This window comes from Neofelis nebulosa, chromosome 13 (genome assembly GCF_028018385.1).
Source record: "Neofelis nebulosa isolate mNeoNeb1 chromosome 13, mNeoNeb1.pri, whole genome shotgun sequence".
Taxonomy (NCBI): domain Eukaryota; kingdom Metazoa; phylum Chordata; class Mammalia; order Carnivora; family Felidae; genus Neofelis; species Neofelis nebulosa.
This window is the reverse complement of record NC_080794.1, coordinates 74051380-74065248: the sequence shown is the minus strand read 5'-3', so window position 1 is coordinate 74065248 and position 13869 is coordinate 74051380. Positions and strand designations below refer to the sequence as shown.

The 13869-nt window shown below is 47.2% G+C and overlaps 1 protein-coding gene across 2 annotated transcripts in view; it reads left to right on the top strand.

The window, feature by feature from the left end:
- The first annotated feature begins 1811 nt into the window (after positions 1-1811).
- The window catches only part of GPAM (glycerol-3-phosphate acyltransferase, mitochondrial), a 63034-nt gene continuing 50976 nt past the window's right edge, over positions 1812-13869 (top strand). Inside the window, exon 1 of one of the 2 annotated variants that reach the window (XM_058697768.1) lies at positions 1812-2039. The gene's annotated coding sequence lies outside the window, so the exon portion shown is untranslated. Of the gene's footprint in view, positions 2049-13869 lie in introns of both variants that reach the window. The other variant, XM_058697764.1, reaches the window with a different exon arrangement.

Here is a 13869-nt window from a genome sequence, read left to right as displayed (position 1 = left end):
ATGAATGTCCATAGCAGCATTGTTCGTAACAGCAAAAATGTGGAAACTATCCAAACGCCCATGAATGAATGGATAAACAAATTGTGGTGTATTTTCACAATGGAATATTATTCAGTAATAAAGAGGAATGAAGTGAAACTTGAAAATGTGATGCCAAGTGGAAGAAGCCAGTCGCAAAGGCCACATAGTATATGATTCCTTTACATGAAATGTTCAGAATAGGCAAGTCCATAGGAGACACTAAGTAGATCAGTGGTTATCTAGAATTGGTAGAGGTGAGGAAGGGGCATGGGATGAAGAATGACTGCTAATGGGAAGGGGTTTCTCTTTGGGGTGATGGACTATTCTCGAATTGATTCTGCCGATGACCACACAGCTATGTGGATATGCTAGAAATCATTGAATTATATCATCTAAATGGTTGAATTGTATGGGATGTAAATTATATCTTAAGGAGGCTGATACACACACACACACACACACACACACACACACACACACACATACACACACACACACCTTTGCTTTTCCTCTTTTTTCCCCTAGTTGGAGCCCTGTAGGGAGTTCCCTTGGAGATGGTTTGGCTCTATTTGGCCCTCTAACTTGAGTCCACTTCCTGTCCACCATTGCTGGCTTTCCCCTGCTGCCCTTGGACAGGCCCAAACCCTCTGTGACAAGCTGCCTTCACTGGCCCCTTCCTTTGGCTTGATTGTACAAAGGACTCTTTATAATAAACTCCTGCCTCCTGAGCTGTGACAGTTTCCTGAGGACAGGGGAGTCCACCAGGGTGCTCCTTCCCGTCCCCCTCCTCCCAGTGATTAATTCAGTCTTTGATACACTAGATCAAAGTAAACATCTGTTGAACGAAAGGTTGATGGAGGAGGTGGGGGTGGGGTTCTAAGGCGGAATGACTGCTAATGGGAAGGGGTTTCTTTTGGCTGGTGGCTAAGCGTTATTTGCATAACAAAGTGGTCCCCCTGAATTTCCTTTACCTATGGAGCTCTAGTAGGTCAATACAATTTAAGGGTCTTTTTACATTTCTTAGGGGCAGATAAGAATCTGACGGGACCTTCTCCCATTGAATCCTTGAAGTAATTTAGCCCGGAAGGGGCTGAGTGACAGGTTCAAAGTCACAGGGCTAGAAAGCTGCAGGGCCATTATCCACTCTCAGTCTTGCTTAACTCCCAGCACCCACCCTCTTCATGATGCCTCAGAGGCCCAACCGAGAACTGACAGCATGAGAGGGGAGGGGGGGCACGGAAGGATGAAGATTATAGAGAAACTCAAAGTCCCTGCCAATTAAGGGTCCAAGGAAATGCATGTAAAGCATCTCCAACACGTGGGAGCGTCTTCACATGACTTCTTCAGGGTCACAGTCCGTAAGTTGCTCATCTGGTGCCAAATATGCTTACCCCCCATGAGCCAGCCCTGCTCAGACCCACTCAGGCTTGCTTTCTTGGCCGCAGCGAGAACTCTCTTGGCAACATGGAAGCATCCAGTCTGGGAACTGGGGGCCCCACGTGATCGCTCAGGATATTCAGTGACAGCAACTTGCGTCAGGCTCATCCAGTGAGAATGAGGCTCCTGAGCTCCTGAGGCTCACTCCCTGGTCAGAAAATCCTCATCAGGCTAAGCCAAGAAGACACCACCCACAGAATCATTAAATTATAACAAGCCCTGAAACTCACTCCAGAAGCCTGGGTCTGTTTGTCCTTGCAGTCGGAAGGAAGCAGCTGATTGGCTGGCTGAGCTCAGACTAGCAGGCCTTATCTCCGACTAGTTATTATTTGATTAAAGAGGCCTCCTCCTGTGGTGTTTCAAAACCATGCTGGGAGAGTTTACTGCTGCCTAGGGACTTTTTCTGAGGTTACTACAGAACACCCAAAGTCCTTCAGTCTCCAGCTATACAAACAGACACCCAGAGGAGCTTTGTCCACTTCCACACCCAGGCGGGGGCTGTGTTCTGCAGAGTCTCCATCAGCTTTGCTAATCAGCTGGTTGAAAATAATTCCTTAAACACCACAGAGTCAAGGATACAGGTATTAAAGGTAATTTGGTGGCGGGGGGGGGGGGGGGGTCTAATTTCCTAGGATATCATGGCATTCGAAAAGGGGGTAGGGGTGGAGGTCTGGGGTGCAGAGTGGAGAGCAGGAGAGTCAAAGGAAATGGAAAAAGGATGTGCAAGAAAAAAGAAATCTTGAAATTCTACAAAAGGCAAGGCCAAGGTGTGAGTTATTTGCACCTGGAGAGAGGCGTGAGCGTGATCGCGATGTATCATTCACATCTGCAGGCTTTTGCTCCCCGGGAAACCTTTCTCGAGGTCTGTCCACTCCCTTGGTATGTCTGTCATCCTTCCCCCTGGCTCAGAACCCCAAAGTCCCAGTAGGGTTTTGGGCATTATGAGAATCTGGTGGTTTTAGCTTGAAACATTGTCTGATGTGATTTGCAAATGGGACAAGGCCCCCTGAAGGTTCTGCTTGGTGACACCAATCCTTGTGATGTTGACCACAGAGAGAAGAATGGGGCCGAGCATCTCATTTATGAGAATTTGTTTCCCGCTTTGCCTGGGATCTGTGTGTGATGTGCACTCTCGGTTCTCACGCCCCTCATGGCCCCAGCTCGGCGATGTTTTCCGCGCTTGGGCTGAGAGGTCAAGTCAAAGGGCTTCCTCGCTAAGAACGCAAGCTGGGCTCTGGGCTCCACATGATGCCAGCAGGGATTTACCCACCTGGGAAGAGGATGGAAACGTCCCCTCTAATTGTTACATTTGGCTGGAGGTGCCCGAGGAGGGGAGGATATGATGCAAGACAAGGAAAACATCATTTTATTTGGGTGGAAAACAACGCTTTCGTAGTAAATCAGCATTAAAATAGTTGGGTTTTTTTTTTCTTTCTTTCTTTCTTTCTTTCTTTCTTTCTTTCTTTCTTTCTTTCTTTCTTTCTTTCTTTCTTTCTTTCTTTTTGCTGTGCATTTTTGATTACTGCATTTCCTCTCTCTGGCCGTGGTGGTTGTCTTAATTTCCACCTGTTTCCATCCAGGTTGTCTTCATTGTGAACTGTTTGTACCTGGGTTGCTTGTGTTGTATCAGCTTTGGCAGGCTGTTTTCCTGGCTTTGCCCCCCCACCCCCCGCCCTGCAAACCGGCTCTGCGGGAGGGGGGCGTGGGGGGGGGAGGGAGATTTTCTCGGCAGAGGCCCCATTGGATTTCCTGAGACTATTTGGGGTAATGGTCTGAGGCGCTTGTCAAAGTCAGTCTCCTCCCCCCTCACAATTTTAAGGGAAATGGCAAGAGGGAGGACAAACCCAGAGCGGGGAGTTGTACCTCCTGGACCTGGTTCCTTCCTGCTCTTTTGGGAGCACTTTCTCCCTTCACCATCATCCGGATGGCCTGAGTCTGCTCCTCCTCTCTCACTGTTCTCCCATCTCTGTTCTCCACACGGACACTCATTCTTTGCACCCACCATGGCGGCCTTCTTGCATGTTACCCTTTCTGCTCGGAGCACTTCCTCCCTTCCCTGCCCCCTGCTCTGGCCAAGTCAACAGATTAGTGAGGTCTCTGAGTAAAGCTTCTTCCTCTGGGACTAGGTTAGGATCCCCTGGACCTCACCTCACTGAACCCCCAATCGTGTCGTCTCATGATGGCTTGTTTCCTCATCCACTGCCTCGCACTGGCAGCTCTGTGAAGCCAGGGGCCTTGCTTCCAGCCCAGCAGTGTCTGGCACCCAAGAGACTCTTACTGGCAATAACAGGTAACACTGACGGAGAACCTTCTAGCTGCCTGGCACTGTTCCGAGGGCTCTTATGCTTTTTAACCCAGTCCTCAAACTGGGAGGTGTCAACCCATTTAACAGACAAGGGAACTGCATAAAGAAACAAGTTGGGGCACCTGGGTGGCTCCTTTGGTTGAGTGTCCAACTTCTGATTTCGGCTCAGTTCATGATCCCAGGGTGGTGGGATCGAGCCCCACATTGGGCTCCATGCTCCATCCTCTCTCCCTCTCTCCCTCCCTCCCTCTCCATTCCCCGCCCCCACCAAAAAAAAAAAAAAGAAAGGAGTTAACCTAGTAAACAGTGGACTTCAGAGCCCATGCTTTCACTCCTATGCCACAATGCCAATCTGGTGCCGAATGAATTCATGAAAAACGAATGATAGCGGGGTAATGAATAGAACACTAGGCCACTATCCCATCTGCTCTGTTGGACCCTTTCACTCAGCCTACTGCACATGAACCACAGTGCAGGTTGTGCGCAAGGCTCTGAGGATATGGTAGGAAATGGGCACAGACCCTGACCTGAGTTCACTTTAGTTTTGAGCTACGTCCTCTCTGTCAGGATCTGCTTTCTCTGTCAGCCTCTCACCTACCTTTGTCTTAATCACTTATGGGCTCTGACCTCATGACTGAGAGGGGCTCCAAGTCAGGCATTTGGTCTCGCCTTGAAGGAAGCATTTATAGAAACTAACACTGCCTGGATGCTTGCAGTAGATCGGGCATTGTGCTAAGGGCTTTCCCTGCCTTAGTTCATTCACCCTCCTTGTGAGGGAGGGGGTTAGCATCATCCTATGTCTTAGAGGAACCAGTTAAGGCTAAGAGAACTAACGTTCCCAAGCTGGTAAGTGCAGCAGCTGAGACTCTGATGTATCCAGCCTCATACCCGCATACCAGGGGGTTTCATAAACACTTAGCTCTGGGCTCACTGCCTCCTGGTGACTGGTCCCCTCTGGAATTCAGGCAGATATTTCTGTTTCACTGTCTGCTTCTCCAGTTGCTGTGTGGGGACCTCCTCACTGCTATGTGATCTTCAGCATTATCTTTCCTGCCTGGACCACAATCTAGCCCCGAGCTTCACAAGACCAGGGACTGGTTTGGGAGCATCTGGTCCTAGAACATCACAGCCAAAAAGCCTAAACCAAGGCCCCCAGCTTAAGGGAAACTCCAAAATCTGAAAACCTTTCTTAGAAAAGTAGTACAGCATGGGGGCGGGGTGGGGGAGGGATGTCATTCAGATCCACTGCTGAATTTTGCTTTCTCCACTTGTTCTTTATGTTGTCTAACCCCCAGTTTCCTTATCTGTAAAATGGGTATCATATGTCTCTGGTGTGGTTACCTTGAATTTTTGTTAATGTTGGTTTATTTTTAAAAGATGAAGAGACAGAGTGTGAGTGGGGAAGGGGCAGAGAGAAAGAAGGAGACAAAGAATCCAGAGCAGGCTCCAGGCTCTGAGCCATCCGCACAGAGCCCAATGTGGGGCTTGAACCCACCAGCCGTGAGATCATGACCCGAGCCGAAGTCGGACGCCCAACCAACTGAGCCACCCAGATGCCCCTGGTGCTGTTACTTTGAGAATAGAGATGTTCTGTTCACTAAATGCAGGTGTGTGCCTGCCATGTGTGAGGAACAGTGGAGAATGAGGCTGAGAAAGATCCCTGCCCTTGTGGAAGTTACAGTTGAATAGGAGACAATAAGCGTTAAAACAAAAACAAGAACAAAACACGCACACACACACACACACACACACACACACACAAATAAATAAGTCATTCCCATTTGTGATGAGAAAAAAAAGAAGGACCATATTTAGGTAGGGGAGGAAAGCTCATCAGGCAAGACCTCCCTGATGAACCGATAGCATATGAGCACCTTACACGCCATCATGAGCAAGAATGCTCAGCATGTGTGACCCTGGCCAACCACCTGTAACTCTCTAGGATTCAGAGGCTGTGAGTATAAAGTGAGGGGGGTGGACCGAATGCTTCCTAAGGCTGAGTTGTCCATCTCTGGTATTTACAATTCCATAGCAAGACAGAGTCAGATTAAAGGAGACTCCCCTGACTTCCTGTCCAGTACTCTTCTACCCAGCTATCTCCGTGGATAGAGAGAGTCTGAGTCCAAACTCAAGAAGGCCAGGGGGAAGGCTTGGCTAACTCCGTCTCCCAGAAACCCCTTTCTCTAGTGCCTCCCTCTCTTCCCCAGCTGGAGCTCAGCATCTTCACTCCCCTATGGTCACTCCCACCAGACAGAAATCCCTAAGCCCCTTCCCAGGGACAGAAAATAGGTTCTCTCTGTCCTTGTCCCCCAGGTTCCTACACATCCAGCCTGGATGATTAACCCACCTGGGGCAATAATCTCTGGTGGTGGAATTCCAAGCACAGGCAGGCTGGGGCAGGGAGCAGAGAGCTGAGGATGTGGGGACGGGCCCATCATCTTCCTTGGCTGCCCATGAGTGCTCCCAAGGCTGCCCCCTTCCCCACCCACTCAGCTTCCTCCCCCAGGAGCACCATGTTCCTTTTGCACTGCACACAGTCTTTTGTGAGCCCTGCGGCCAGGGACTTAGTGACAGCTCTTGTGAAGAACTGGTTAGCATTTTTTCCAGACAAAGCCAGAAACTCTGGGAGGTGATGGGAATGGTAAGCTTGCCAAGTGTGTTGAAAGGAAATGATCAGTTTCAGGCTCCTGAAAGAATGGTCTTCAATTCTGTCCCACCTTCCCCACGGGGGACCCTGTCCCCATGACCTCCAAGGGCATATCGACTCTCTTTCCATCTCCTCTTCCTTACCTGGGGCCTAACTCTTGCCTTCAACTGTCTGTTAACCAATCCCCACCTACTGCTTACTGTCCATAATGTTTAGTAGGACCTCCCAGGGACGGGTTGTAGCCAGCGATGCCTAAGGGAGCAATGATGGTGGGAAGGCAGGCTATAGATTTGATATCTCAAGGGACATAACTGTCTTCACATGAACTCAGGATTTGAAAACCTTTGTTTGGTTGGGGAGTCAAAGATTAGATGGATGTTGAGAAAGGATCAGAAATTCTGTGCAATAGATAATATGTTGTATCAAAGCGTTTCCTTTTTTTAAAGTTTATTTATTTATTTTGAGAAAGGGGGTGGTGGGAGGAGAGAGAGAGCTCAGTGGGAGTCTCGGACTCAAAAACTGTGAGGTCATTACCTGAGCTGAAATCAAGAGGCTGGCACTTAACCAACTGAGCCACCCAGGCTCCCCAAGAGCATTTCCAAAGAGACATGGAATAGCAAGTTGTACCCAGAGGCAAACTCTCCCCAACAGGTCATAAAAGGAAAGTGGCAGGATATTTGCAGTGGGAAGCCCACCCTCACCATTTGGTCCCCAGAACCTGTAGCCTTGCTAATCTTGCCAAGGGGAAGCCTGGTTCTGCAGCCACGAACGGCATTTCAGATGTGTATTGGGGCTCCAAGTTGTCCTGCTGAGCCAGTACTAATGAAAATACTCCATCACTCCTGATCTCTCAAGCAGCAGGGCGACAGGAACCCTCTCTCCACCCCATCCTCTCTCCTTGCCTCTGTGTGTTTTACCTACTGAGCTTTGCATTTGGCCTTTCTCTAACCTGCCCTGTGGATCTGGTGGGAAGTTTAGCTGAGGTTGACTCTGCATTGGGCTTCAACACCCTGCCAGAAGTCAGGTTGACAAAAAAAAAAAAAAAAAAAATCCAAAACTACCCAAAATGAGTTTCAAAAGAAAACATCCTTTTCCCCATGAGCTGGACTTTCTCCGCAGGGAAGAGCAGTTTTTGTGGATCTTAACATGGGCGGAGATGGGGGGTCAGAGGGGCGGACTACTTAGTAACAGTGTGGCTGATGTTTTCTTTCTGTCAATTCCGAATCAAAAGTGACTGTGAGGCACAAGGGTCTGGGAAAATGGAACACCCTGGGGCTGAGAGCTCTTCTCTGACTTGGCAATGGCAGTACCAGTGGGATCAAGCAGCAGGCAGGCAGGCTGGAGGCTGGCTGTTCCACACCCCAGCCCTGCTTCAGCCCAGACAGCTCAGGGGACTTGGGAGAGGAGCTGAGCCTTTACTCGGGAGTCCCCTGGCACCTCCCGGGGCAGCAGCAGCCCTAACCCCCATCACACTCCCCTTGGGGCTCATTTTAATTATCTTGAGGGATGATGCTCAGGGTGAGCCTGTGGGTAGGTTGGAGGTGGGGCCCCCCCGTCCACTGCACCAGCCACAAACAGCACGCATGATTAGATAATAGAAATGTGCCCTCTAATCGTCAGACTGTGCGGGTTCATGAAGCAGCATTGTGTGTTCCTGGTGCTTTGCCATTGCTCCTTCACAATCTCCCTTGCTATACCACCAGGCCTGCCCCACGACTAACTAGCTCCTTGACTCAGGGCAATAAGGCACAGCCACTGCTCTCAAGGAACTCAAAGTCCAGTGGAAGAGATGAGTAATCAAGCAATTTAGGGTAACATCACCATGTGGAAGACTGCCACCAAAGAAAGAGCAGTGAGGTTTATTCTCAGGGCAACTTCAGTCCCTCCAATCCTACCCTTACCTCTTCCTCTCCTTATCCTGCAACATCTTCTCTGTTCCATCTGGGTCACAAGCCAATTCTTCTCCCAGCAACTCCAGTGGCTCCTCACAGTACCCATATTCCAGACTGCAGATGAGTGCTGGTCTATGACGTTTTTCCAATCCAGGGTGACTTAAGAACTAAGGACAGAATAGCCAGTCTTTAGTACAGCTGTGTGTATTCAGAGGCTATCCCTCCTGTCTGTCTGTCGAGATGTTGAAACATTCTTTCATTTATGAAAGGATGGTGTTTGTAGATGTCAACTCAGGTTGAATTTAATTTTAATATTACCATCGGGCAGGAAAAAAAAGTTAGGATCCATTGTTTACTGCACTGTGATAGCTCAAAGTCTGGAAAGCATTGCCTAACAAACTGCCTGTCACCGAGGTTAACACCTATGTCCAAACTCAAGCGGGAGCCCCTGGGGTGTCTTTCTTAGTGTCTGATTTCCCAGTCTGTGGCAGACTGGCAGAGCTGATGTATTCAAATTCAACTCACTTCCCCAAGACACTTAGCTGGCTGTAGTGGCCAAATCCTTAAATGGACGCTCCTGTTTTCTTCGGTGTCCCGGGCTGCTGTATGTTTAATGCCTTGAGTATCCAATTTCTGGGCCAAACTCATGAAAATCTAAAGGGGAATTATCCGTCTCAGAAAGTAGTTGCAATGGAAATAAAAGCAATTCGTACTCAGTGTTATCAGGATGTTTAATTTTTCATTGAAATTTCAAGATAAAAGGTGATCTTGAGAGTTGTGTTAACCCAGATCTTCGGCTTCCATTGATATGCAGCTTAGAAACTGCTGGAAAAGATGCCAGTCTGGCTTGGAGCAGCCTTTTAGGAGTCGAAGGATCTGGTATAGTTCATTGAAGTCCCATACTACATCAGGTTATCCTGCCATTTTAGATATGGTTTGGGCTTTGGAAGTCCCCATGAAGCTTGATGGATAGAAGAAAATGCCCATCAGGCAAGCCAGATCCCAGTAATATAAATGGCAAAGTTCAATTTCTTCAGTTGTGGTTGAACATTTCTGTTAACCATTGTTTAAAATAAGTGATTCATGCTAGGCTTAGATAATTTATTTTTAAAATTTTTTTAACATTTATTTATTTTTGAGAGAGAGAAGGAGAGAGAGACAAAGCGGGGAAGGGGCAGAGAGAGAGGGAGACACAGAATCTGAAGCAGGCTCCAGATTTTCTGAGCTGTCAGCACAGAGCCTGATGCAGGGCTCAAACTCAAGAACCGCAAGATTGTGACCTAAGCCAAAGTCAGACACTTAATTGACTGAGCCACCCGGGCACCCCATTAGATAATTTAGCTGCAAGGAGGGTTTTGCTTTACCATTTTGCAGTGTTGGTTTTACTTTGTGATGGCAATTGCAAAGGAGATTCTCATGTTTGGACTGAGTGCTTCTTGAGGTCAAGGGTGTGCCTTGTGTATGCTATTAGTGAACACATTCTTCTACTTCTGTCTATCTCTCTGCTGGGACCAAACACATCCCTTGGCACATAAGATGTCAAAAAATTGTTGTTGTGATACCAATAATGCAAATGCCTGATATATTTTGGAGAGAATTCATTTCTGGCAGTTTCTACCTGGGCCTAATATGATCACTTAATCATTCATTTTTTTTTCAACTTGCCTATTGAATTATTAGAAGAAAATTCTTTGACTTGACAATTCTGTTTTGGTTTGCAACCCTACAAAAAGGAAGAAGTGGGCATATGGTGGGCATCAAAGACCTCTAGTGAGCAGTTTGTGTTCCAAGCCTTGGTACCTAGTTTTCTGGAACCTCCATTGGCTGCTTAGTCAGGGTCTGGGGAGCAACAGGCATGGTCCATTTGACCTTGCATAATTGTATTTGGTTTGCCTGGGCAATTTGGCCAACACAGTCTTTTCCACTTAACTCACCCTTCTTGTGGCAGGCAGCCCTCTGGCTGGTCAGCAGCCTGAGGTCCGAAGAGAATAATCTAGAAGGCTTAGGGAAGTTTGTCATCCTAGCTTTGCCATTGCTCAGTTATATGGCCCTGGGCAAGTCATCTGTCTCCCTGGGTCATGTGAACCATGGCCTGTGAACCATGTTGGAATAGATCAGAATTTCTCAACCTTGGCACTGGTGACATTATGGGTAAGATAAGTTTTGGCTGTGGGGCTGACTGTCCTGTGCTTTGTAGGATGCCTGGCGGCATCCTGGCTTCTACCCACTAGACGCCAGTGGTGCTCTTCCCCTCTTTTGTAACGACCAAAAGACATTTGGACACTTCCAAATGTCTTCCTAGGGGCAAAGTCATCCCCAGTTGAGAACTATTGGATCAGATTATATTTACCTCCGTCTCTGAAGCCACAGTGAGTTGTTAATCCATTCTGTTTTATCAAACACCTACCATAAGCTAGGCATTATATTAGGTTTTGTAGCCTCAGTATTTTGTACAGCTATTCCATTGAGTAAGTGCCATCTACTTCATGAAACTCTGAATTAGAGCTAGAATGGCGTCTACAGGGGCACTGAGGTAGAATGAAGAAAAGAGAGAATCTCTATTTGGACTCTTACTAGCCTCATGTATAAAACATCAACCTTATACATTGTTGTCAGGACCTGATGCTTAGTGTATATGAAAGACCTTAGATGATAGTAGACATTCAGTAATTAACCTCATTCTCCTTTCTTCTTCCTCACCCCTGAGAGAATCAGATCTGCACAAACCATTATCAGCTTTGCTCTGCTAGCTCTAGGAATCTACCCTTCTCCTACCACATGCCCCCAATCTGCTCCCCAGGGAGGCCAATACTGATATGTCCTTTTGAAAATCTCCAACCGGATGGGTCTGACTTCAGCTCAGGTCATGATCTCAGAGTTCGTGGGTTTGAAACCCACATCTGGCTCTCTGCTGTCAGTGTAGAGCCTGCTTTGGATCCTCAGTCTCACTCTCTCTCTGCCCCTCCCCTGCTTGCTCTCTGTGTCTCAAAAATAAACAAACATTAAAAAAAACTCCAACTATATGTTTCAAGGAGAGCCCCCACCCCACCCCCAATGTCTTCTATTGCCAGATTATTAACTTGGTGCATTTTTGAAGGAGTTGCCTCTCCCTAGTGAAGAAAAAGATTCTCCAGAGAATAACCAGAGATGAGCAGAGGCCATTGTTTCGTGTTTGCTTTTGCACAGTGACAATAAGGAACCGAGGAAGCCCCAGGTCCTCCTCTTTGAGTCATCAACACTGCTTCTCCTGGGTCACTGATTGGGCCATGGGTTTTATCATGGGTTCTGAGTGTCTCAGGGGGAAAGATCCTGCATTGGACTTCCATGGGAGCTCCTACACCACCTCCTCCAGGGAACACATGTTGGTATTTTGTAGCCTGATATGGTGAGAAGCATCATGGTGCAGTAGTAAGCAGATCAGGGCAAGGGAGTTTGAATCTGTATTTTCTTCTCGGCTCAGACACTGACCAGGGGCTATGGAGAACATGAAGACAGTGTAACTCTTGGAAAAAATAGGTTCAGGCTCAAATCCCAGCTCTGTCACTCTCTGTTTGGCCTTGGGAAATGTATGTTACTACTCTGAACCTTGGCTGTCATAGCTGAGAAGTCTGCAATCATAAGGGTCCCTCTTCATATGGAGGTTGTATTAAATAATAGAATACGTGGAAAGCATATGGTACAATCCTGGTCATTTTTTTTTTTTTTTTTGAGAGAGAGAGAGAGAGAGAGAGAGCAAGCGCACAAACAAGTGTAGGGAAGGGGCAGAGAGAGAGAATCTTAAGCAGGCTCCACGCTCAGCACAGAGCCCGATGTGGGGCTCGATCTCATGACCATGCAATCATGACCTGAGCTGAAATCAAGAGTTGGATGCTTAATCGACTGCTCTGAATCCTGGAAAATATTAAGTGCTCAATAGAAATCCACTTTAATTAATAATATGTGTCATGTTAAAGAGTAACTATAAGCAGTAATAAATATGATAGGTATTACTTAACAAAAAGATGGATTTGGGTGGATGAAAACGTATGTATGAGATTGACTTGTTCCATTACTGATGAGAAAACGGGCTTAGAAGGGGAAGCAAGGGGGAAGGGTACCCAGGTTAATGGCAGAGCTGGGGCAGATCTTACATCTCTAGATTCCCCTCTAGATGCTGGTTCTACTGTCCTGGGGTTGCTTTCCTGTGTTAAGGAAGAAATTACTCAATAACAATTGTAACATGATATGGCAGACTATTCAGGACTCTCACCAGAGGTATAGGCACCACCACGATGGGGATTTTACAGTATAGAAGACAGACGGGACTCAACTCCAAATACAGCATGGGCAAGAAACAGGGTGGGGGCCTTGGATGGAAAAGTACTAAAAGGAGACAACAAGGTTAAGGGGGACTCTGGGTAAGCCGACCTAACATGATTCTTCCCTGAACACAGGTTGGGGTGGTCAGACAACACCTGGGGAATGGTGGAGGGCAAGAAGCCTGATCAGATATCGAAGGTTGGGGCTCTGGCTAAACTGACTTAGCAGCATTCTTGCGAATACTGGATTTTACAAGGAGGTGCATGGATGGGCCTAGGAGAAGGTTCAGGAGACTGACTAAAGTTTGAATTTTTGTCACCTGCTTGAACATTTAATGGCCAAGTTTAGAAAATTGCATACAAATTGAGGAAAATGCACCAGTTGGTTTAAGTACCATGTGCTGTTTTCAGAGGGATTTCTTCTTCAGAGTAAGAGAGAAATAAATATTGTTTAATGGGGTTCTGATGACCTAGGGCTGCCCTAGAGAAAATCAAGGTTTGAGCGGGGGTACCTAGCCACCCAAGGCTCCAGCTACACCAGCCGGTCCTTACATACCACCAAGCGCTCTAGCAATTATTGCCTTCATCCCTCCATCTCCCACCTTCTCAAAGTTCAGCCCTTACCTCCCAGCCCAGACCCAAGGGCCTGGTGAGTTCATCTTTTGCCTTGATGCTGATACTTGGTCTCGAGAGCCACCGTGAATGACTATATAACTGAGCACAAATAGCATTTCCCTTCCCAACGAGGCTGCAAGAGATTTCTCTGGGCTGGCTCAGACCTGTGACTCATATCTTATCTTTCACCTCTTGCCAATAAATCATGGGCTTGCTTGAGAAGAAAAGACTGAGGGTTTTAGGCTCATTGTTCAAAGAGGAAGAATTTTAACAGAGTGTCTTGCCGCACTTGGTCCTTCAATATTGACCATTTGGGGCCTGCTTGCAACGGGAGGTTATGTGGTTCTGTTTGGGTTCTGACATCACGTTCACATGATGCTGCATCACGTGTCATTACACAGTAAGTGGAACCATGGTATAAAAGGAATAACTCACTTGCTTTAAGCTCTACTGTAGTCTTAAAGAATGGTCATAATTCAGTCAAGAAGTTCAATCAGTAGAGTCCTGTTTCCTACCAGAATTCTATCTCCTATTTCACTTTTTTTTAAACTAAATTAAAATTTAACTGAAAGTGGGTGTCCTTCTTATCTGAAGGAGAGGCTCACCACGCACAGAATACACATTTTAATGCTTTTCTTTTACTCCCCTCCCCCT